The 22,767-nt window shown below is 51.9% G+C and overlaps 1 protein-coding gene across 1 annotated transcript in view; it reads right to left on the bottom strand.

Annotated features, from left to right (window-relative positions):
* The window catches only part of ssh (Protein phosphatase Slingshot), a 380,590-nt gene that overhangs the window by 335,723 nt on the left and 22,100 nt on the right, over positions 1 to 22,767 (bottom strand). The window lies entirely within an intron of this gene.

Genomic DNA, 22,767 nt, shown 5'->3' with positions numbered 1-22,767 from the left:
CTTTCTCTCTCTTTCAACCGTCGTCATAGAAACACTCAAAACGAGAATGGGGGGAGGGGGCTCAGATATTGAAGCAGGCAAAACGAAAATGCTGCTACACGCGCAAAATGATGAAAGGAAGAAGGATATTGCCTTGCTTTTCTAGGTCGCTTCAGAAACGAGAGCCCCCGAGGGAAGAAAACAACAAATAAACAAATACAGCGAAAACAAAACACGCGCTGGACGCGTGCGCGCGCAGCGACGTTGAGACGACGATGCACGCTCCAGAAAACCGACCGGGGGGGGGGGGGGGCGATAGTATAAATTCAAAAGTGGGCGACCCGCTTTTTCACTCTTAATTATGCTTTTCCTTTCTTTTCACCACGGTCCCTTCTGCGTGTCTTTTTTGCTCGCTAAACGAGCCGTCCCGACAGGGCAGGAGTGGAGAAAAGAAAGCGAGCCACGCATGCACTCCACAGGGCCCCTACAGCTCATCCGCGCGCGCTGAAAGACACAAATCGGCGGTCCCGAACCAGGAAATGCGCGCCAGGGGGGCCGCCACACGACGCGGTCAGCAAGCGCGCTCCTTTGTCCACACACACACACCCACCCACAATTATGCGCGCACACAAAACTACCTGCGCTCCAAGAAATTCACTTCCCCGCATTCGTGCGCTCGATGCACGCGGAAGCGAGACGGAGCGGTACGCGTCGCGCGGCTCGCGCATCGTCACGGGCACCAGCGGAACTCGGAGCCCCCCGAAGCACGCGCCACCGCGGCTTCAGAATGAAGAGACAGCTCTGCATCAGCGATGCCGGACGCCATCGCAGGGTATATATACGCTCACGAGAACGCCAGAAAGTCGGGTCGAGTCGACTTGTCAGGCCGAAATTTAAGCCGTTAGGTTCGCACAAACGCTAGCGCGAGCATCGGGGAGGGGCGAGTCGCGCACACTTTATCAGGGGTCCCGCGCGACTCCGGTGACACCGGATGCCTCCGCTACGCTGATTGTAGCCTTTGTGCATAGCGCCGACCGCACGCACTACGCCAATCGGCCTTGTGGCTGCAGCAACATATGCAGGCTCTCCCCAGCCCTGCACGCTGCGCGCAGCGGAGGACGGCGCACTGACATGCGGCGCTCCCGCGGACACGCACCCAAGGCTGCACGTGGCACTACATACGCCACCGACGCCCAGGAATCGAGCAAAGTGCGCGTGATTGCAACTGTCGGTCCGCTGGTGGTTACATCGCTGCTGTCGAGGAACCGGCGCCTCGCGAGAGGAGTGTGTTTTATAACATAATACGGCATGTTTCTAGCTATGCGTCTTCGTCATTAAGGGTAACGACGAGACGCGGCACAGCAGCGAGAGACAGAAAAAAGGCCGTAGCGATCGAGCTATAAAACAATGAGCTTTCCTATAGTGACCCTTTACGAGGGGCGGCAATGCTACGCGTAATTGCAGCATGAGCGATCGATCGAGTAGACGGCGCATGAAACCCAAGGCTTTGGCCCATTACGCTACTACGCATGCTGTTCTCCCATTCTGTAGCGTGGTACGTAATCGTTCCACCATCCCCGCGTCATAGTATAATGCAGATTAAACAGCGCCTGAGGCTGCAAGTACGACGACCTCCCCTCCACTACAGGCGTTTTTCTCAAGCTCTGTCTACGAAACGAGCTGCCGTTTTATGATGGCAGCAGAGGTCGGCTAACTAACGCATGCAGGAGGTCTGCATGTACAATAGAAAGGCTATACAGAGCGGGCCAAGTGCTACGTGGGCTCGTGCACGCAGCACAGGTCTGCCTACTGATGCCACTTTCTCATTCTCATTGTCGTATCAGCCTGCATGCACAGCGAAGGCTGCGCCGTAAGCTAACTCGCAGGACTGTAAGAACCCAACAGATAACAGCGAAACTAAAAGCAGCGCCATCTCATTGCCGTCACCTGTTTCGCTCGACAGTTTCACTATGTGCGTAGATCGGACTACCCTTATACAGCCGACATTAAATGTTTTATGGTCAACTAAAGGTACGGCATGCCGAGTTAAACATTTTATCGTGGAACGTCCCAAAGCCACACAGTGGACTACGAGGGACGCCGTAAGCGAAGGAGGGGGGCTTCTGTAGTGAATTTTGACTATACCTGGAATTCTTTCACGTGTATACTTACAGCAACGTTCACGAGCGTTCTCGCATTATCCCGGGAAGCGAATCCGACACCTCGTGCTCAGCAGCAGAACGTCACAGTCACTGAGCTGCCGCGGCGAGTGTAATGCATATGATGACTGCGCGGCAAACGAAACATGTTCAGTGAGACTCCAGCTATACCTAGAAACTAAGCAACGCGTACCGTGCACGAGTCACATGCGCCTGTGCGTATACAGCAGTGTGAGTACGGATACCACGGCGCTAAACAAACAGTATAGAGCGGATGGTTATCTAAGACAATATTATGCAACGTGATGCTGCTATATGATCGACCTCTCAGGTGCGAGAAGCCTTCAAACACCAACATCATTACCCTCTTCTCTGAATCGACGCCACCTCGTTCTCCACGAGCTGACACAAAAGGACAGAAGAAGAAACCGAACGTCAAGACGACGTTACCCTTTTCACCGAGCTGACACCAAGGATGGGCAAAAGGGAAAGGCAGGCTCCGGAAGAAGACAGCGATGACGGCAGGACCGCCAGAGCTACCGCTCGAGACTCAGATGGGAGTCACATCCATGTACCAATGAAGTGAATACAATCTTTTCTGCTTTTTTTTTTTTCATCCTCGCTATGCCCGGTGTCGTTGTCGTTTCCTGATTCTTGCGGTGAAGACCCACCTCACCCGGTCGAGATTATATGAATGCGTACGTCGTGCCTATCACTATACCCACTCGCAGGGTCCATCGCGGGGCCTCGGTCCTTCCCGCTGGAAAGAGTTCCTTACAACAACATCAGAAAGTCTTACATCGATGTCCGCATCGAATCGACGAAGATGACAACGCGCGGCAGCAAAAGCACCGTGATACAAATGCGCGGGCTCAATATATGCAGGTTTGCAAGTGACGAAAATGTTGAGCATGAGCTCTGTAGAGAAGCGAAGGCCTCTTCAAGAAGCGGCGTTGAAAGTCCCCCCGCCCACCCCGTCTACGGCAAGCCCGTACACGTACACAGTGGCTTCCACTCCAGTGTGCGCTTATCTCCGTGGGCCAGCGGCGGCAGACGAAGAAACGAGTGCATCCGGCCGCCTTCGCCGACGAGCACGAGACCGGCGCAGCTTGCTCGGGCTGTACGTTCCGGCGCTCGCGGTGGGTCCGGCGCGTCACGTGGGAAAGCGTTCGCGGACCGGCGGGCCGGGACGCGGAAGACCATCCGACACCGCATTCCTTATACTTGGTCGCCATCAAAGAGGGCTGCCAGAAATAAATAAGGACGCGGCAGAGAAAAGGCAAAAGCGCGCGACGAGGCGGTCCCGCGCGAGCAGTCGCCGAGCAGAATCGATGAGGCAAGCGTGTGCAGGTGCACGCGCAGTCCCCCTGCCCGCCCACTCAGCTTCCTGCCATCGGTGATCGGCGTGCCGCCGGGACACGGCAGCGCAGGAAAGAATCGGGCCGCGGCGTGTCGTCATCGTCGTCTTCCTCATCAGCTTCCGTACCGACTCCGCATGCCGGAAGCCAGCGCGCAACGGCGTATTATTCGTCTTCGCGTAATAACAGGCTTCGACGGCATACACGCGGACTCACCGGCGGCATCTCCGTGCATACGATGCCCTTATGGCAGCAAAAAAAGGAACTTCACCGCGAGTCGCTGCAAGTGGAACACGCGTGCGGCGAGCGGACCGGCACGCTCGTATAAACGTGTAGACGCGACGCTCATGCAAAAAATACGAAACCCGCGTCGGACGATCGAAGCAGGCCCCCTCGGTGCTTGATTTTTTACGCTCGTGACGTCCTCCGCCCGATAGCGGTCGTGCGGGCTTCACCTTCACCATACGGACGCGCGCTGCCGCATTGCATGTAGAATGCACGCGCATTACGGTGATGTCAGCGCGCTTTAACGCAGAGTACAACCGGTTAATGGACCGTCGATGGGTCGTGTGCGGAGGTCTGCGGATATCGGTTTGGTCAGGCAACGACTGTTAGGAAAATGTAGAAAGCGAATCGAGCCCCGGCATCCAGCCGACGGGAAATCGGCCTGTCGGTTACGCAAGGCCCATCAAAGGCCGGCTGAATGCAGGGGTGAGAGCGCAGTGTATTCAGGAAGGGCCGATCTAAATCGCCTTCGGACGCAACGGTGCGAGACAGCCCTGCGGAGGAAAACGCGCGCGCGCCATTCAACGCTGAACGCAGCAAGCGGGGGGGGGGGGGGGGGCGAGGTGAAAGTGCCCCAGACGGCGGAACATCTCGGAGGCGGCGCGGCAGCAGGCGGAAACGTCTGGTTCATCGCTGAAGAGGCGTTCGAAAAGCGACGGAACACGCGCTGTTTGTCCCGAGGGCGCGGGATCGAATCCCGGTCGTAGCGGCGGCGGCATTTCGATGGGGGGCGAAATGCAAAAAGAGCCCCCGTATGCCGCGCGCTGGGTGCACGTTAAAGAACCTCAGGAGGTTGACAGTTATCCGGAGTCCCGCACTACGGCGTGTCTGATCGTGGTTTTGGCACGCCAAGCACCCCAATTTAATTTTGTTCGTCCCGAAAATGAGGAAGCGACATGGTCATCACGATGTCGCTCAGACAATCGAACGACGGCTGTCAGCCGACACGTTGGCTGTGCTTCAAGAAGCTTGCCTCGTTCGTGACACCCACACTCGCCTCGCGGAGGAAGTGTCGGGTGAAGTCCGAGCGTGGTACACGCTGTGGCTTCACCGCCGTCGGCCGTCGCGCATCCGAGTCGGCGCGGTTCTCAGGTCGGCCATCCGTGAACCGCGTGAGATCGTGTCCCGCGGAGAAGCGCCACACCGGAGTTTAGCACTGCTTGGTGAGAACGAAGGCGACACGGACACGCGTGCAGTCCTTAAATCAAGGTATCCGGCACCAAGTGACACCGAAGGAATCGGTCTATGTAGAATGATAAAAACCTATACTTTTGTTAATATCGTGGCAATCATTGTCGATTATGCGAACAGAAAATGAAGGTCCGTGGTTTTATGGCAAATTCGGCAAATCTTACCGGTGCGCACCAATTGGCCGTTTCATCCAAACGTCGTCGCCCCAGTGCGCGCCAGTACGATTTGCCGCACTCACCCTTAATAGACAGTTTGGGCACTGCGCCATAACGATACGTACGCAGCACGTAAGCGCTTTGCGGAACGTAGGAGCGTGTGCTACGTCAGGGCTTTTAGTAGTGCGAAATTCCTACGTACGTAAGTGGGCGAGCGTTGTTAGACGCTGGACGCGTCGGAACACGTTGGCCGCGTCCGCCCGTACGTCGAACCGTCGGTCAAACTATAGACGCTGTTGATCTCGCCAACGTGATGTTACGTGTGGGCGCGTTCACGCAACGTCGAACTATATTTAGGCCTTTAAGAAACTCAACTTTCAATACGGATCCAATACACGAATCATATCGAGAAAAATAAAAAAAACTGAGTGCTCGCTTTCTGAGCCTGGCACGGTCATTTGCGACGAACTGCGCCAACAGGAGGTCGAGCCTTTCGCGCGAACAGCGTACACTGAACACTTTCTCAAAAAACAACGTTCATACTCTTTTACTATGGATTCCTACCATGCAGGATCCGGGAATGGCTTCGGCGCGTTCACTTCATGCAGCAAAGTCAAATCGTAGGCCATTCAAAAGTACAGCCTTCCGTTGATCGCTTTCGACGCCGCCATTTTGCGAAACTCTTTTGTCTCGTGCACTCCCGAACAAACGAGAACCACGAGAGCAGCACGCAAGGCTCCCCACGTCCGCACGCAAGAATCGGATGCGTATGTATACGCAGCGGGCGCGTACGCATCACGCGCCGTTCGCGTTGCGTTCTGCAATGCGCACTTAGCAGGACGTAGCGATCTTGCGTACGCAGCGCCGTTACGTACACAACGTCCGCAGTACTAAAACTGCCTCATTTCGCGCCGGAAACCCAGCGCCGAAGCGTCAGTGTGACGTCACGATTTCAAAGTACATTTCCGTATTTGGGCCTCTGTGGTTCAGTGAAAGTTCCGTGTTTTGACTCGTTCAGTGTGCAACGTAGTTCTTCTTTAGCGATGAGCTTGACCTGCGCAAACGTCGTCAAATCCATGACGTCCCGGCCAGTTAGTGCGGGAACTTCAAGACGCCGTCGCCACCCGTTGTTGCGTTTCGCCTGCGACACGTGGTTTTGCCGGTGCGACGGCGGCGGGGCGGCGGACATTTTGGCCCGATCGTCGTCACCGCAACACTCATCGCCAGGTGTTTCCAGGCGCGTCTGCGGCGATGCGACCGCCTAGGGATTTCGTTCCAGTCATTGTGCCCGAAACAGGCGAGGCCAAAGCAGGGATCTCCTTCCAGTTATTGGGCCCGAAACAGGCGATGCCAAAGCAGGGATCTCGTTCCAGTCATTGTGCCCGAAACAGGCGATGCCAAAGCAGGGACCATCTTCTCGTTACAGTCATTGGATGGATGGATGTTATGAGTGTCCCCTTTGGAACGGGGCGGTGGCTTGCGCCACCAAACTCTTGCTACTATGCTGCCTAATATCCTACCTTGGTTAATCAATGAGAAACAAAAAAAAAGACACTATGAATTACCACGTCCAAATTTTCTGATACCCTATTGCGAACTGTGCTTTTGTACGTCTCCGTCTTTTGTCGTTTCCCTACTTTTCTTCCACCAATCCTCCAATCGCCTCTTACTGATGTCTATTGCGGACCTGTTTGCTTTACCACTGCTCCCGCTGAACCCAAGGGCTTCAAGGAGGCCAGTGGTGCCTAAATCGACCGCTGGATAGACGTCTTCACATTCTAATAAAATATGCTCCGTCGTTTCCCTAGCTTTACCGCAGCAAGCACATGCTTCTTCTTCCTTCTTATATCTCGCTTTATAGGTGCGTGTTCTAAGGCATCCCGATCTCGCTTCGAAAAGTAATGAGCTTCCCTTTGAGTTATCATAAATGGTTTCTTTCCTAATTTCGTTTTTTCCCCTTAAGTAGTTACTCATGGCAGGTTTCTTTTCCATTGCCGCCACCCATGAGATTAATTCAGCCTCTCTGACTTTCCGCTTGACCTTCTTTGTTGCTGTGTTGCCCACCCCACAGGCCGCATACTTGCTGGTAAGCTTCCTAGTTCTTTTCCTCCACTGTGAATCAATGTTTTGCCTGTACAGATACCTGAACACTCTCCCAGCCCATTTACTTTCCTCCATATTCCTCAGCCGTTCTTCATACTCAATTTTACTGCGAGCTTCCCTCACTTCAAAACTAGTCCAGCCCATATCCCCTTGCACAGCTTCATTTGTAGTCTTCCCGTGAGCGCCCAATGCGAGGCGACCCACTGACCTTTGGTTCCCGTCGAGTCCTGATTGTACCCCTGATTTAAAGCAAACAACCGCATTTCCAAAAGTAAGTCCTGGAACCATTACCCCTTTCCACATACCTCGGAGGACCTCGTACCTATTGTATCCCCATAGCGCTCTGTGCTTCATTATGGCTGCATTTCTCTTCCCCTTGACTGTTATGGTTTTTTCCTGTGTTTCCATATATCCGTTGCCTTCGTTTATCCATATACCAAGGTATTTATATTCTGTTACCCGAGGTATTTCTTGGCCCTGTATCTCCACTGTCTGTTCACTGTTATCATTGAATACAATAACACCTGATTTTCTAACACTAAATTTCAAACCTAAATTGTTGGCTTCCTGTCCACAGATATTAGCCAGACGTTGCAAATCACTTTGCTTGTTTGCGAGCAACACAATGTCGTCCGCATAAAATAAACCTGGGAGTTGCTGCTCTATTACTGTACCTGCCTGTTTGTATGATAGATTGAACCCGATATTACTTCCTTCTAGCGCCCTCTCCATCCTCACCATGTACATCATAAACAGCAGCGGAGATAAAGGGCACCCCTGCCTCAGTCCCTTGTTGATATGAACTTTCTCCGCGCTCCTCCTCCCTTCCCATTCAACGCAAACAGTATTTTCTAGGTAAATCTCTCTGAAAAGCTGTATACAATCGTTACCTAAGCCTTCCCCTTCCAGAATATCCCACAAAATGCTGCGGTCTACGTTGTCGTATGCTCCTGTAATGTCCAAAAAGGCCACATACAACGGTCTGCTTTCTGCTTTTGATATTTCAATACACTGAGTAAGAACAAACAAGTTATCATCCAAACGCCTACCTATTCTAAAGCCATTCTGAAGCTCTCCCAAAATGCCATTATTTTCTGCCCATGCTTGAAGCTTTAATTTGATTGCCTGCATTGCTAGCCTGTATATTACCGATGTAATGGTCAACGGTCTATACGAGTGAATTCTGTCTTTCTCCCCCTTACCTTTATAAATTAAATTCATTCTACTTTGTCGCCAACTGTCTGGTATTCGTCTATCTTTTAAAGTTTTTTCAACTGCTTTCACGAGAGCTTCCTTACTTTTTGGTCCCAGTTCATTTATCAGCCTAACGGGAACCTCGTCTAGCCCTGTGGCTGTGCGCTTAGGAATTTTCTCTTCCGCTTTCTTCCAGTTTAAATTTGTAAGCACTAGCTCCTTTCCCCCTTGGGTCTCTTTCATGCTCTTTTTTTCTTCAAATACAACCTCGTCCTTGCCTTTGAAAGATTCGGCTGTTACTTTTTGGATGTAATTTATTGCTGCTTCTCCTTCCAGTCTGTTTTCATCTTCATCTAGGATATGTTGTTGTATTGTTGTTGACTACCTGCCTAATGATTTTATGTGATTCCAAAATATTCTAGGTGCGGCCTTCTTTTTCTCACGTATTTCTGACAACCAACTTTCGCTTTCACCTTTTAATTTTGCTTGTACCAGTATTTGAACCATAGACTTTTTCTCCCGGTATATTTCCCATTTACTGGTTACTTCATCCTGTGGCAACTGCGCCTTCTTTGCCTGCCTGTGCTCTCGAGATGCTTTCTGTCGTTCGGCGATCGCTTCTCGTATCTCCTTGTTCCACCAGCTTTTCGGTTTCTTTTTTCCTTTCCAATGAACATGTTGTTTCTCTTTCCGTAATTCTGTCGTTACTACACTTAGAAGCTCACCATATTCCCACCCCTTACTTGGCGACTTGCCAATTTCTTCCTCCACTCTAGTGACTATATTCGCTATTTGTTCAGCGTTCAAATTTGGACTGGCCATTTTGCTTTCGTTGCTCTCTTTCCCAACTACATATCCCATTTTCAAAATGATGCGTTTATGGTCACTCCCTATGCTGCTAAACCCTTCCTCATCGATGACCATTTCTCTCAACTTATCATGAATTCCTTCTGTCATCAGACAGTAATCAATGGTCGATTGCCGGTTTCCCACTTCCCACGTGATCTGTCCTTCACACTTAAGCCCTGTATTCACGATCACGAGGTTATGTTGCTCGCAAAGGTCTAGCATTGACTTCCCGTTATTGTCGGTATAGCCATCTAAATCCTGTATGTGGGCATTCATGTCACCTAATAGGATTATCTCAGCACCATTCCCGAAACCCCTAATATCAGCGCTTATGCATTCCACTAACTCTTTATTCTTCTCTGTGCAATTTATTCCGGTCCACAAATACGTAACTCCAAGCCAAGTTTCTTTCCCACTCATTGTACCTGCTAACCAAAGATGCTCTTGACATTGTGAATTTACTCTCTTCCATTTGGCTCCCTGATGGATGAGCATTCCGACTCCCCCTCCCTTTCTTTCCGACTTAGTTCTGTTGCACCCTTCCCATACATAATTCTCAATAACTGGCGGCTCTTCTGAGTCTCTAAGGTGCGTTTCTGTAACCGCATACACCCCTATTTGTTCTCTATGTAACTGCTCCTCAATCTCTGCCCACTTTTCCTTTCTTCTGCCGCCCTGCATGTTTATGTAGCCTATTGCATGGCGAGCTCTTGTTCTTGCTTTCCTCCTTTTTCTGTTATCGACGGCAATGCTCTTCTGATGTTCCCCTAGGGGACCTTCTTTATTACTACCTACTCTGACCTCCTGAGCGCCCGCGGGCCCCCTAAAAAAGCAACAGCGCGACCCCCAAGTCGCCAGCCCACTTCTCGTGCTAGCCTGTAATTGAAGTGGATCCCATCTCGTTTAAAACCACCACAACTTCTCACTTCCCTGTTTACTTCGACAACCTCGAAGCCTTTCTCTCGGCTCATTTTCCATATTGCCTCATTGGCAGCCATTACGGCTCTTTGTACGTGACTGTCACGCACAGGCACCTCCGGCACCGTGCACACCACGATCTGCGCCTGAGGGGATAGCTCGCGCAAGTCGTCCACCCCCTTCGCCAAGCGCTGGGCTAGTCCTGGCCCTTTCCCTTTCAGGACGTCATTTAGCCCACCTGCTACTACGACAAGGTTGCGCACGTGGGCATTTTCCGTGAGCTTTTCTTTTGCTCGCTCCATGACAGAACCCAGTGTCTGTCCTGGAAATGTCCCTACCGCCACTCTTTTGTCGCCTTTCACCCTCTCTACAATTGCTTTTGAGCACCCAGCCATGTTTGAGTCGCCAGCGATAATCACCCTTTGACTCTCTCCTACCTCTCCCTGCTTCCCGGCTTCCTGTGGCTGCAGCGTCGCCTCACTCGGGGCGTGTTGCGCTGCTTCGCTATAGCTACGCCGATTCACCGGCGGCGAGCTGGCGACCGCTTGCTTTGGCTCCCTGCCTCCCACTTCGCCCTCGCTTTGGTGTCCTGACCCGACATTATCCGCTGCCCGAGTCTCAAGAGCGTCGAGCCGCCTTTGCAGTTCGGCGCTCCTTTCTTTCGCCTCCCCAAGCTCGGCCACAGTCCTCACCAACTGCGCGGCCTGGGCCGCCTCCACCTTGACGAAATTTTCAACCTTCGCCTGCAGTTCTATCCGCTTCTCCTGCTCCTCCCTCAGGTTTGCCTTAAGCTCTTCAAACTTAGCCGCCCAATTCTCTTCCAGTTTTTGGACGGCTTCCCTGACGCGCTCGCACGACCTGCACGTGAAGCTAGACCCCACCGCGTCTGCTAAATTCTGAAATTTAGTCTCGTCGAGGAAGCACCAGCGCAGGCACTCGTCGCACTGCACTTGCTCCCCGTCCCCCGCGGCCTTCATGTTTTTCGAGTTCATCGCTAGGCCTACGTCCCTAGGCCCAACGAGCAAGTTCGCCAAATCACTCACGCAAACCCGACCTCGACCGCTATCCCAAACAAAAACAAAGAATTATCACTCCCTACTCCATGTGAGAATCCGAAGAGCTAGCTGAAAGAACTACCCCCTAGGCCTAACGGGGGAGCCGCCAGACCTAGACAAAGCCGGTACGTTTCCTACTCCTACCAAAAATTCAAAATTTGCGCCCCTACTCCATGCAAAAGAAAACACTTCAAAACACTAGCTAATAAAGATAAAAGAGTACTTAGCTACGAACGAAGTCGCTGAAGCCTCGTCCGACCGGCAGCGCCACGACAGTGTGCTGCGCAGCGCCACGACAGTATGCTGCGCAGCGCCACGACAGTGTGCTGCGCAGCGCCACGACCAGGTGCTACGAGATCGTGCGCAGCGCCACGACATGGTGCTACGGCATCGCTACGACAGTGTGCGTCACCATTAGCCCATTGTACATTCACGTGCTCGTCTTTTGAGGGGTTCCTTCTTGCCCTCAACTGCGAGAGTATAAAAACAGCTGCCCCCGGACGCCAGAGGGGGGCTCCGATTTCTTCCGTTGAGTGAAGTGCTCTCCCGTCTCTCTACTTCGGTCAAACCTGACCGCCAACTCTTTGCGATGTTAAAATAAACAAGTTGTTTCGTTGTTACCTGTCGACTCATGCTTTGCCGGGACCTTCGGATGCTTGCAGTTGTACCCCAGGCCGCCAGGCCAACGCTACCCTTGGGGCTTGCGACCCAGGTACAACCACGGGCGTCAGCGCCGAGTTCCCAACAGATCGTACCAGCAGTCCGGATTCAAACATCTGGTTGCCAGCGGTGAGATCGCCTACGACTTCAAACAACGGTCTGCCAGCGGCGAGATCGCGACAACGGAGGCCAGCAGCAAAGAGATGCAGTTGACTGTATGCTGAGCAGCTCAACGTCGATCCGGGAGCAGTGCAACGAGCCCTGTGTGACGACTGGTTGCCTGCAGCGGAACGACTGCGCGGAATTCCTGCCTGCGAGGTTTGGTGAGTGCGGGACTTTCTTCTACTGAGCTTTGCCAGGCTTTTTGTTAGTGTCAGAAACAGAGCTGGTAATTGTGGTTGTCGTTGCTGCCGGGTTAGTTTGCGGCAAGACAATAGTAAGCAGTAGAGAAAGCAGCATTCAGAGCAGCCATGGATTTGAAGTCGTTGCGCAAACCGAAATTGTTGGAGCTTGCAAGAGAGTTGGGTCTGGATGTCTCAGACAAACTAAGAAAACCGGAACTGATAACGGCTATTCTTGAGTTAGAGGCTGAGGATGACGAGCTGTCGGAATGCCTTGAGACTATTGAGGAGAGGTCAAAAAGACAGGAGCGCGAACTTAAAGAGCAGAAAGAAAAAGAAGAGCGCGAACACGCTTTGGAAATGAAGCGTCTCGAGGTAGAGATGGAACGCGCTCGTAATGGAAGTCAGGCACACGGTGCAGGAGAACGCGTATTGTTCAAAATGACTGACCTGATGCGGCCGTTTAAGCTTGGAGAGGACATTGGTTTGTTCCTGGTTAACTTTGAGCGAACGTGCGAGAAGCAGGGGTTCTCTCGGGAAACGTGGCCACAGCGCTTGCTCACTTTGTTACCCGGCGAGGCGGCCGACGTAGTCGCTCGCTTGGATAGAGAGGAAGCAGAGGATTTCGACAAAGTAAAATCGAGTCTGCTAAAAAAGTACCGGCTGTCTGCGGAAGCGTTCCGTCGGAAGTTTCGGGAAAATGAGAAAGGCAAAAGTGAGTCATATACAGAGTTTGCGTATAGGCTTATGTCGAACATGCAGGAGTGGCTCAAAGAAGAGAAAGCGTTTGGTGACCACGATAAAGTTCTGCAGTGTTTCGGGCTAGAACAGTTTTATAGTCGGTTACCGGAGAACGTGCGATACTGGGTCTTGGATAGGCCAGACGTGAGTACGGTGGCTAGAGCCGCTGAGCTAGCCGAGGAGTTTGTGACGCGTCGAGCTCGCGGAGCTAAGGACGGTCAAAAGGGTGAATTTGGCTCCAAGTCTGAGAGGCCAAGGTTCACGCCCATGAGATTTAAGGGGGACACGCGTAGTGAGGATGCGAGTGAAAGCAATCCGACCAAACGTAAAGAGACGGCAGCCGAAGCCGAACGCAGAAAGCGGTTCGAGATGAGGCGAGCGGGCGTTTGTTATACGTGCCAGAAGCCGGGTCACTTTTCGGCGCAGTGTCCGGAAACAACACCAAAAGTTGTGTTTTTTTCAATAGGCAGCACTGACGAGAACATGAAGCTTCTCGAGCCTTACATGCGAGACCTCCTCGTAAACGGGAAAGAGTGCCGAGTGCTTCGCGATTCCGCAGCTACGATGGATGTAGTTCACCCGTCTTACGTAGAACCCCATATGTTCACGGGCGAGTGCGCATGGATCAAGCAAGCCGTGGAAGCTCATAGCGTGTGTCTGCCGGTAGCAAAAGTGCTTATTGAAGGACCTTTCGGAGCGCTTGAGACGGAGGCCGCAGTGTCATCTATGCTGCCACCCCAGTACCCGTACCTATTTTCAAACAGGTCCGATCACCTCCTGCGCGAGAAGGGGCTTTTGTTTGGTGAAGCTAGTGTTCAGGCCTTAACCAGATCGAAGGTTCGGGAGCTCGCTGCAAAGGCGGTAGTTGCGGGGCCGACGTTATCAAACAACGAAAAAGGGTCAGAGGCGCAGCAAGCTGATATTCCGAGCACGCCCGAACTGAATAAACTTGAGTCTGTAACGTTAAAGGCGCCAGATACTGGAGAGGAAAATCCCGACGCGGGAAAGTTAGAAGAGCTATCTACTGATTTGCTCATCGCGCCTACGTCAGACGGACTTGATAGGTTGCTAAAAGTCAGCCGGACGGCTTTGATAGCCGAGCAAAAAAAGGATGGCAGCCTGGAAAACGTGCGCTGCAATGTCAAAGAAGGTATCGCCAGGAAAACTGCGCGTTTTGTGGAAAGAGGTGGAGTCCTGTACCGGAAGTATCTAGACCGCCGAGGAGTGGAGTTCGATCAGCTGGTCGTGCCTCAATGCTATCGTCAGGATCTGTTGCGCTTGTCACATGGGGGTTCGTGGTCCGGACACCTAGGAGTTAAGAAAACTAAGGACCGTCTCTTGCAAGAGTACTATTGGCCAGGGTGTTTTCGGGACGCAGACCATTTCGTGAGGACATGTGACACTTGTCAGCGGGTGGGCAAACCAGGGGACAAATCGAGGGCGCCGTTGAAATTGGTACCTATCATTACGGAGCCTTTTAGACGGCTCGTTATTGATACAGTGGGACCTCTGCCGGTAACAGCCACGGGGTACAGACACATTTTGACTGTGATCTGCCCAGCGACAAAGTTCCCTGAAGCAGTGCCGCTTAAAGAACTCAGCTCAGTTGAGATAGTTAATGCACTACTGTCCATATTTGCGCGAGTTGGTTTTCCTGCAGAAATTCAATCAGATCAGGGCACAGTGTTTACTAGCGCTTTGACGACAACTTTTCTCGAAAGGTGTGGGGTAAAGCTGCTACACAGCTCAGTGTACCACCCACAGTCGAATTCCGTTGAGAAGCTCCACTCCGTCATGAAGCGCGTGTTGAGAGCCTTGTGTTTTGAACATCAAACTGACTGGGAGCTGTGTCTGCCTGGGGTGATGTTTGCTTTAAGGACCGCGCCGCATGCGGCTACGGGGTTTTCGCCAGCTGAACTGGTGTACGGTCGCTCGCTTCGATCTCCGCTTCGCATGCTTCGAGAATCATGGGAAGGTAGGGGCGACGACCCAGTCGTGGTGGAGTACGTGCTTAAGCTCCTCGAACGCTTAAGAAGGGCACAGGAGTTGTCAGGTGAAGCAATGACAAAGGCCCAGCAGAGGGCCAAGGTTTATTATGATCGGACAGCCAGGGCCCGTCGTTTTGAGGTTGGCGATGAGGTCATGATATTGCGCACATCGCTAAACAACAAACTAGACGTGCAGTGGGAGGGCCCAGCGCGAATTGTTCAGAAACTGTCGGACGTATCTACGTGGTAAGTCTGCCAGGAAAGCGGAAAGCACAGCAAGTTTACCACTGTAATCTGCTCAAACCTTATAGACAAAGGGAAGCAGTGGTGTGCATGATGGTAAACGTTCCTGAAGAGCTTCCGGTCGAGCTTCCGGGACTAGGCTCAGTGACGAACAGGGAAGACACCGGTCAAGTCATTAGTGACCTTATCAGTAAAGCACCGCTGTCGCCTGAGCAGAAAACCGAACTACACCAGCTATTACAAGAGTTTCAAGGTCTGTTCTCTGAGAGGCCTGGTAGGACTTCTGTACTTACTCATGATATAGAACTTACCTCCACAGAGCCAGTACGATCCAAGGCGTATCGGGTGTCACCCCGCCAGAGCGATATTATGGAGGCTGAGGTAAAGAAAATGCTACAGCTCGGTGTTATTGAGGCAGGTGAGAGTGATTATACCTCCCCTTTGATTTTAGTTGAGGTACCGGGCAAGGAACCTCGTCCTTGCGTCGACTGCCGCAGGCTTAATTCCATCACTAAGGATCAAATTTATCCGATCCCTAACATCGAGGAGCGCCTTGAGAAAGTTAGTAGCGCTCAGTTTATTTCCACCCTAGATCTTGTCAGGGGTTATTGGCAGGTTCCACTTACAGAAGAGGCTAGTAGGTATGCGGCGTTCATTTCACCAATGGGAACATTCCGTCCTAAAGTGTTGAGTTTTGGTTTGAAGAACGCGCCATACTGTTTTTCAAGTCTCATGGATAAAGTGTTGCGGGGACAGCAAGAATTCGCTTTACCGTATCTAGACGACGTAGCGATATTCTCCGCATCCTGGTCTGAGCATATGACACACTTGCGGGCAGTGCTAACCCGCCTGCGCGAAGCGGGCTTGACAGTCAAGGCTCCTAAGTGCCAGTTAGCACAGGCCGAGGTTGTCTACCTCGGTCACGTGATTGGTCAGGGTCGTCGCCGCCCCTCTGAAATAAAAGTGGCCGCTGTGCGAGACTTTCCGCAACCGCGCACAAAGACCGATATTCGGTCGTTCTTAGGTGTCGCCGGCTACTATCAGAGGTACATCCCTAGGTACTCTGATATCGCGGCTCCCCTGACGGATGCTCTAAGAAAGACAGAGCCTCAAACAGTCGTCTGGGACGAGACAAAGGAAAGAGCTTTTAGCGCCCTAAAGAGTGCCCTAACAAGCCAGCCTGTGCTACGATCGCCAGACTATACAAAAGGGTTCATTGTTCAGTGCGATGCTAGTGAGCGAGGCATGGGCGTTGTACTGTGCCAACGGGAAAATGGAGAAGTAGAACACCCCGTCCTGTATGCTAGTCGTAAGCTGACCAGTCGTGAGCAGGCGTATAGCGCCACCGAGAAAGAGTGTGCATGTCTCGTGTGGGCCGTTCAGAAATTGTCATGCTATCTAGCCGGCTCGAGGTTTATCATTGAGACAGATCACTGCCCTCTCCAATGGCTGCAGACCATCTCTCCCAAAAATGGCCGCCTCCTGCGCTGGAGCCTCGCTTTACAACAATATTCCTTTGAGGTGCGTTACAAAAAGGGGAGTCTCAACGGTAACGCCGATGGCTTAAGTCGAAGCCCCTAACGTAGGAATCAGCCTCAAAATTGTTTGTTACTGATGTTTTTCTTCCTGAGGCAGGATTTTTTTTAACATATTGCTTTTGTTTAGTGTTTCAAAGTGATGATATGCTTTCTAGTGCAATTTTTCAATTTGTGGACGCGTTCTGAGTGATGCTAGACTACTGTAAGGAACTAGGCAGTGGTATAAAAAGGGGAAAGAGCCTGGCGGGGCTTAGTGAGGGTTGTGCCGTGCTTGCTGACTGAGCGGTTGAGTTTTCAGCGTAGTTCTAACGCTTGCCGGGAACGAGAACAAAAATGTGAACTCTCCCGAAGTCACTTTGCAGTGTCCCGTGCGAACCTGAACGAGAGAACGAGGCCTTCTCTGTGCGCTGCGCTCAAGAAACGTCAAGGGACGCCCGACTTCGGTTATGAGCATCATCGAGCGACATCCCTCCGGACAGCGGATGCAGTCCCCTGTCCATCGGGATCTCCTTTCCCCGGCGGGGCGGTCTGTTGCGTTTCGCCTGCGACACGTGGTTTTGCCGGTGCGACGGCGGCGGGGCGGCGGACATTTTGGCCCGATCGTCGTCACCGCAACACTCATCGCCAGGTGTTTCCAGGCGCGTCTGCGGCGATGCGACCGCCTAGGGATTTCGTTCCAGTCATTGTGCCCGAAACAGGCGAGGCCAAAGCAGGGATCTCCTTCCAGTTATTGGGCCCGAAACAGGCGATGCCAAAGCAGGGATCTCGTTCCAGTCATTGTGCCCGAAACAGGCGATGCCAAAGCAGGGACCATCTTCTCGTTACAGTCATTGTGTCCGACCGGCAGCGCCACGACAGTGTGCTGCGCAGCGCCACGACAGTATGCTGCGCAGCGCCACGACAGTGTGCTGCGCAGCGCCACGACCAGGTGCTACGAGATCGTGCGCAGCGCCACGACATGGTGCTACGGCATCGCTACGACAGTGTGCGTCACCATTAGCCCATTGTACATTCACGTGCTCGTCTTTTGAGGGGTTCCTTCTTGCCCTCAACTGCGAGAGTATAAAAACAGCTGCCCCCGGACGCCAGAGGGGGGCTCCGATTTCTTCCGTTGAGTGAAGTGCTCTCCCGTCTCTCTACTTCGGTCAAACCTGACCGCCAACTCTTTGCGATGTTAAAATAAACAAGTTGTTTCGTTGTTACCTGTCGACTCATGCTTTGCCGGGACCTTCGGATGCTTGCAGTTGTACCCCAGGCCGCCAGGCCAACGCTACCCTTGGGGCTTGCGACCCAGGTACAACCACGGGCGTCAGCGCCGAGTTCCCAACAGATCGTACCAGCAGTCGGATCCAAATACCGTCTTTCGTTCTTGCGCCTTTTCTGACTTATTAACCCTCTTTTCACTGTAAGAGTGGTCTGCTAATACAGCTTAAAGTGTGTTTCCTTCTAGTGTCCCTTTAATAACGCACTATCCGACGTCTCATTACAGTAAAGCATGCCGAACAGTAGCACTGTTGCCGCTGTTGTGGAAATAAAAAGAAAATCAGCAAAACAAAATGCGTCGCAAAATTTATATCTACTCCTGGTTCACCAGCCCCTTGAACAGCGATTCTGTTATGCTCGCGACGTGGTCCGGACGGCTCTGGCGTCTGGTATTTTCGAAAGTGCTTTAGCCACTGCAAGAGTTTGTTGGCGAAGCTAACATAAAATTCGACGCGGTTCGAGGAGAACCAGGTTAAATATTATTGTAGCGTTAAATTAAACACACTTATTTGTAATGAATTGAGAAAGGTAATGGATAGCCGCTATTTAAGTAGAAATAGGCTACGTTTTCTGTGAAATGTCGTTCCTAGTGGTAGAACGGTCACGCACGAATTAGGTCACAAATTATAGCACTCAAAGAACTTTTCATCAGATTGTGACATCGTGCATTGACTATCCAAGTTCGATGATTAGAACCAAACAGCCTAAATCAATTTACGCCACCACGCGTGTTATGCACACTATTTCTCACAACACACCTGGAATGATGATAAGTTACATGCAAATAACCTCTCATCACATAGACGGTATTATACTATTTATTAACGCGATAGCGTTAAGGAGCTCGTGTCGCAGAAAAGCCGGTGTCGTCGGCGTCGGTGTCGGCGTCCGCGGCGTTGGCCGTGAGCGATAAATCACGGCAGGCACTTCATAAATAAAAAGCAACTTCCAAGATGGGCTGGGTGGGAATCGAACCAGGGTCTCCGGAGTGTGAGACGGAGACGTTACCGCTGAGCCACGAGTTCGACGCTTCGAAGCGGTACAAAAGCGCCTCTAGTGAACGCGGTGTTGCCTTAGAAACGAGCTGTTTCTAAGGCTCAGGCGTGCGTCGCTTGCTCAGGCGCACATTTCGTTGTCGCGCCGAACGCTGCGTTGCTCGACGCTCACCGCGTCCGATGCGGGGCGCGTAGTCGCTGCGCCGTAGCCCAATACCCCTTGGCGGGTCGACGGGAACGCTGTCGCGTTCCACTCTTGAAGGCGAAGCTTAAGCGTCCTCCAATTTTTTTTTCTCCCACTCCGTGCTTTTCTTTTAGGATACCTTATCACTGATGTTTTATTATCTATGCGGATTTCAATTTGCTATGCCATTTCATAGACGTATTTTTTTTCTTAAATTATTTTCAGTGTCGTGAAACTTTTTTACGTGTGACTTTTCGCAAGATGTCCGTCTACGTGCATGCGAATGAATCAGCATTGCATAATCTATTGTGACTCACTGCTTCTGTCCCGCCCTACGAAACCAAGAGCCACTCAGGAGACTAGTTTTTCCTTTAGTCATGGCTCGTGGGCAACACGACAGTAATGCCCGAAACAATAAACGTCGAACTCTAAGCGAAACGAAGTGGCAGGATGCCTTCTGAGATTTTCTCCTGGGCGGCGGCCGCTAGCCCTACCTACACGTCCACGCCCTCTACTTCCCAAGTAAGCGCGATCGAAGACGTGACATCACGACCACGCTTCGGTTGGCAGTCCCCACCTCTGCAGCGGCTTCTGCCACTACATATATGCTATGCCACGGGCACGCCGCACCCGTCCTTTCGCTTTTCACGCCTCGAAGACCTCGCACGACCACCTCAATAGCCCTGCCGTCACAGGCGTCAAGCGGAGGGTTTGCTTCCACACGTCCTCGACCTTGGCGGGCCGCAAACATGGCGAGCACGCGTGCCCGAGCGGCGGCCGACAATGGCGACAGGCAGGGGCCGCAATTTCCTGAGCGCCTAACGCGCCGACGCCCCGCGCGCATTGGAAGAGAGGCACAAGCGCTTGGCACGCGCTCACGGCAAGAAGCCATCCTGTCCGCGTAAGGGGGGGGGGGGGGCGCTTTCTGCTGCATGCGTGCACGCCACAGGGATGCTGCTCGCACTCTCGCAACGCTGGCTGTAGCGCGCTTTCTCCCTTCGTCGCCCCTGGAGGACCCTTGACGTATCGGAGGCTCAATTACCGCTCGGTGGCGAAACCGACCGGCTGTTTGCAAAGCCCGGCCTCACGGTCGTTTCAATTGTGGCCCGACGGGTAGCTCCAGAGGGAGCGCGACCCCGTGCTTCCACCGTACGGCAACGTCGAGCCACACACGGGTGTCGCCCGTATGCCCCCCATTGGGGTGACCCATTGCCAGCTGCTGTGTTCACTTTTTCCTACATTCGTCTCACAATTATTCCCTCAGCAACAGCTCAGAGTAACCATCAGGGACACGGCGATTCTTCTTCCACACTTTATTTATTTTTCATTAGAAAACAAACGGAGCTGTCCCCGCGAGCATTCCACGAGATGCTTGCTTCAAAGAAACTAGCACGTAATGCTGGATCCCATAGAGTTTCATACAATGATTACAAGAGGGAACTCTGGCGCTAGTGCCTATGGGAGCTGCACTCGGGACTGTTCAGACAGCATGGAAATTACGGCAAGTGCATGGATTTGCATAAACTTCGTCCTTCTGGCTTCAAACGGCTTCGTGACTTCGTAAACTTGCAATTCTCAACAAAGTACGGCGTAACGAATAATTAAATAAACATTATTAAAACTGCCTGACGGCAGGATACGAACAAAGGACCTCTAGCACAGAAGCCCGATATTCAAACCAATACGCCACGGACGCATGCATCGACAGGCGACGTAAAACGCCCTTACGAATTTATCGCGGGCAAGCCAGTGCCTTGAGACGCTTGGCGCGTTTCGATTCGGCCGCCTCTACAAGCTCAAGCGTTGCAATCAGCAGCGATTGTGCGTGTTCGAAGCGTCTTCTGCACATAGAAAAGCACAGATTGTTCGCTCTGAAATTTACGATAATGAAGGCATACGAAGCGTTACAAACAAAGCCACAAGAACGTCTGAATCCACAAGGACGAAGATCAGACAAATCCATGCATGTACGTCTTATCATTCCCACGGTGGCTGAACGATTGCAGCGTCGCAGTTCCTTCGAGTAATTATCGTAGGAAACTCTATGGCTGGATCCACACGATCGGACGGATCGCTGAATGAAACCGCAGATGAGCGTGACGTGGTTGAGCTGCAACGTATCGCGCAGCAAGCAGCTAGTGAGCAGCTTGCAGCTGCAGTCACCGTCCAGCAGCTTGTCTGTCCCATAGCTTCGCGCTCCAGATAGGGTGGATGACAGCATTGCCTTTCACGAACATCCTCCACCTCGCGAGCTATCGCAGAATTAATTTGCCACGTTCGAAGTCCATGTTCTTCGAGTTGTCGATTAATTCGCGCGATCTCCTAGGCTCCTGGCTAGCTCAGGAGTCGATCGACCACTCCTGAAAGGGGTTGGCCCTGGGTTCGATCCCCCGGAATAGGCCGAATTTTCCTTCAACTGCCACGCTTTCTTTCTGAGAAAGCCCTATAGTTTTCCTTCGTAGCTTCGCACTACAGTTCTATGGATGGCAATTTTTCCCTTTCACAAATGTGGGGCGTGATTCGGCGGCACTCGGCCACGTCACGCCCGCCCGGCCGCCCGCAAACTGAAACGGCGATTCGTCCCTCGGCGCGAATCCAGCTTAGCAGGCAAAACATCCGTTACGCAGTCGAGCGCAACGCACATCAGAAAATATAGTCATACCGGCGGTCCGTATCGACCGAAACTCGTGGTTCGTGTGCCGAACATTAAACTCAATATTCAAAGACTATTCCAAGGATTTTAAGGATGGCGAAGACCAAAGTTCCAAGGTGGGCAAAAACAAACCTTATTCCGACACACAGATTCACAGTGAAATCTCCTTTTTCTTAGCCCTAACATCTTACAGCTAAGCAACTGCTTAAGGCACCAGCGTCGGTTTCCTATTGTAATGACGTCATTCACCGTCTGCCATGATTATTTGTAGTGTCCGACATTTATTTTTTCTTTTCATTTCAGTTTGTTTGGGCAATTACAAAGTTTGTCCGCGAGGCAAGACAAAAGGAGGACGTAATCATGCTGACCTTTGCCTTTGAAGGTGTCTTTGCCTCACTGGAGTAGCAGAAGAAGCAGTCAAAGATACTTGTGTTAATGCAGAATGATTTAAACTTACTTTTCGCCAGGCATTTCTAGAGCCCGAAAATTAAGCCACGATAACTGTAATGTGAACCAACTAGCAAAACAAAAAAAAAATGGCGGCACGGCTTGGTCGCTTGGTGTGGCTTCTCTAGCTTTGTCTAGCTCCGCGATGGCAACGGCGATTTAAACAGGCCTGTCGTTGGTGGCTGTGGTCACGTCGCATTGCAATCGTTTCGCGACACTCTCAAAAGAAAATATCTAGTATTGTTTCCCAAGAGACAGTGTCTTCGGTATAGCCCCGATGCGGAGTTTCTTACTTTTAATGTTCAAAATTGGCCCCCAACTCCCGTTTTCAAGGAATTCAAGCGGTGCATTTACATTCACAGAGATTTAAGGACACTTAAATCTGTTTTTTTTCTTCAAGTTCAAAGGTTTTTCAAGTGCCTCAAGGACTTTTACGAAACTTGGAAACTAGAGAAGCGCGTTAGTTAG

This window comes from Dermacentor variabilis, chromosome 3 (assembly GCF_050947875.1).
Source record: "Dermacentor variabilis isolate Ectoservices chromosome 3, ASM5094787v1, whole genome shotgun sequence".
NCBI lineage: Eukaryota > Metazoa > Arthropoda > Arachnida > Ixodida > Ixodidae > Dermacentor > Dermacentor variabilis.
This window is presented reverse-complemented; position numbering and strand designations above follow the sequence as displayed.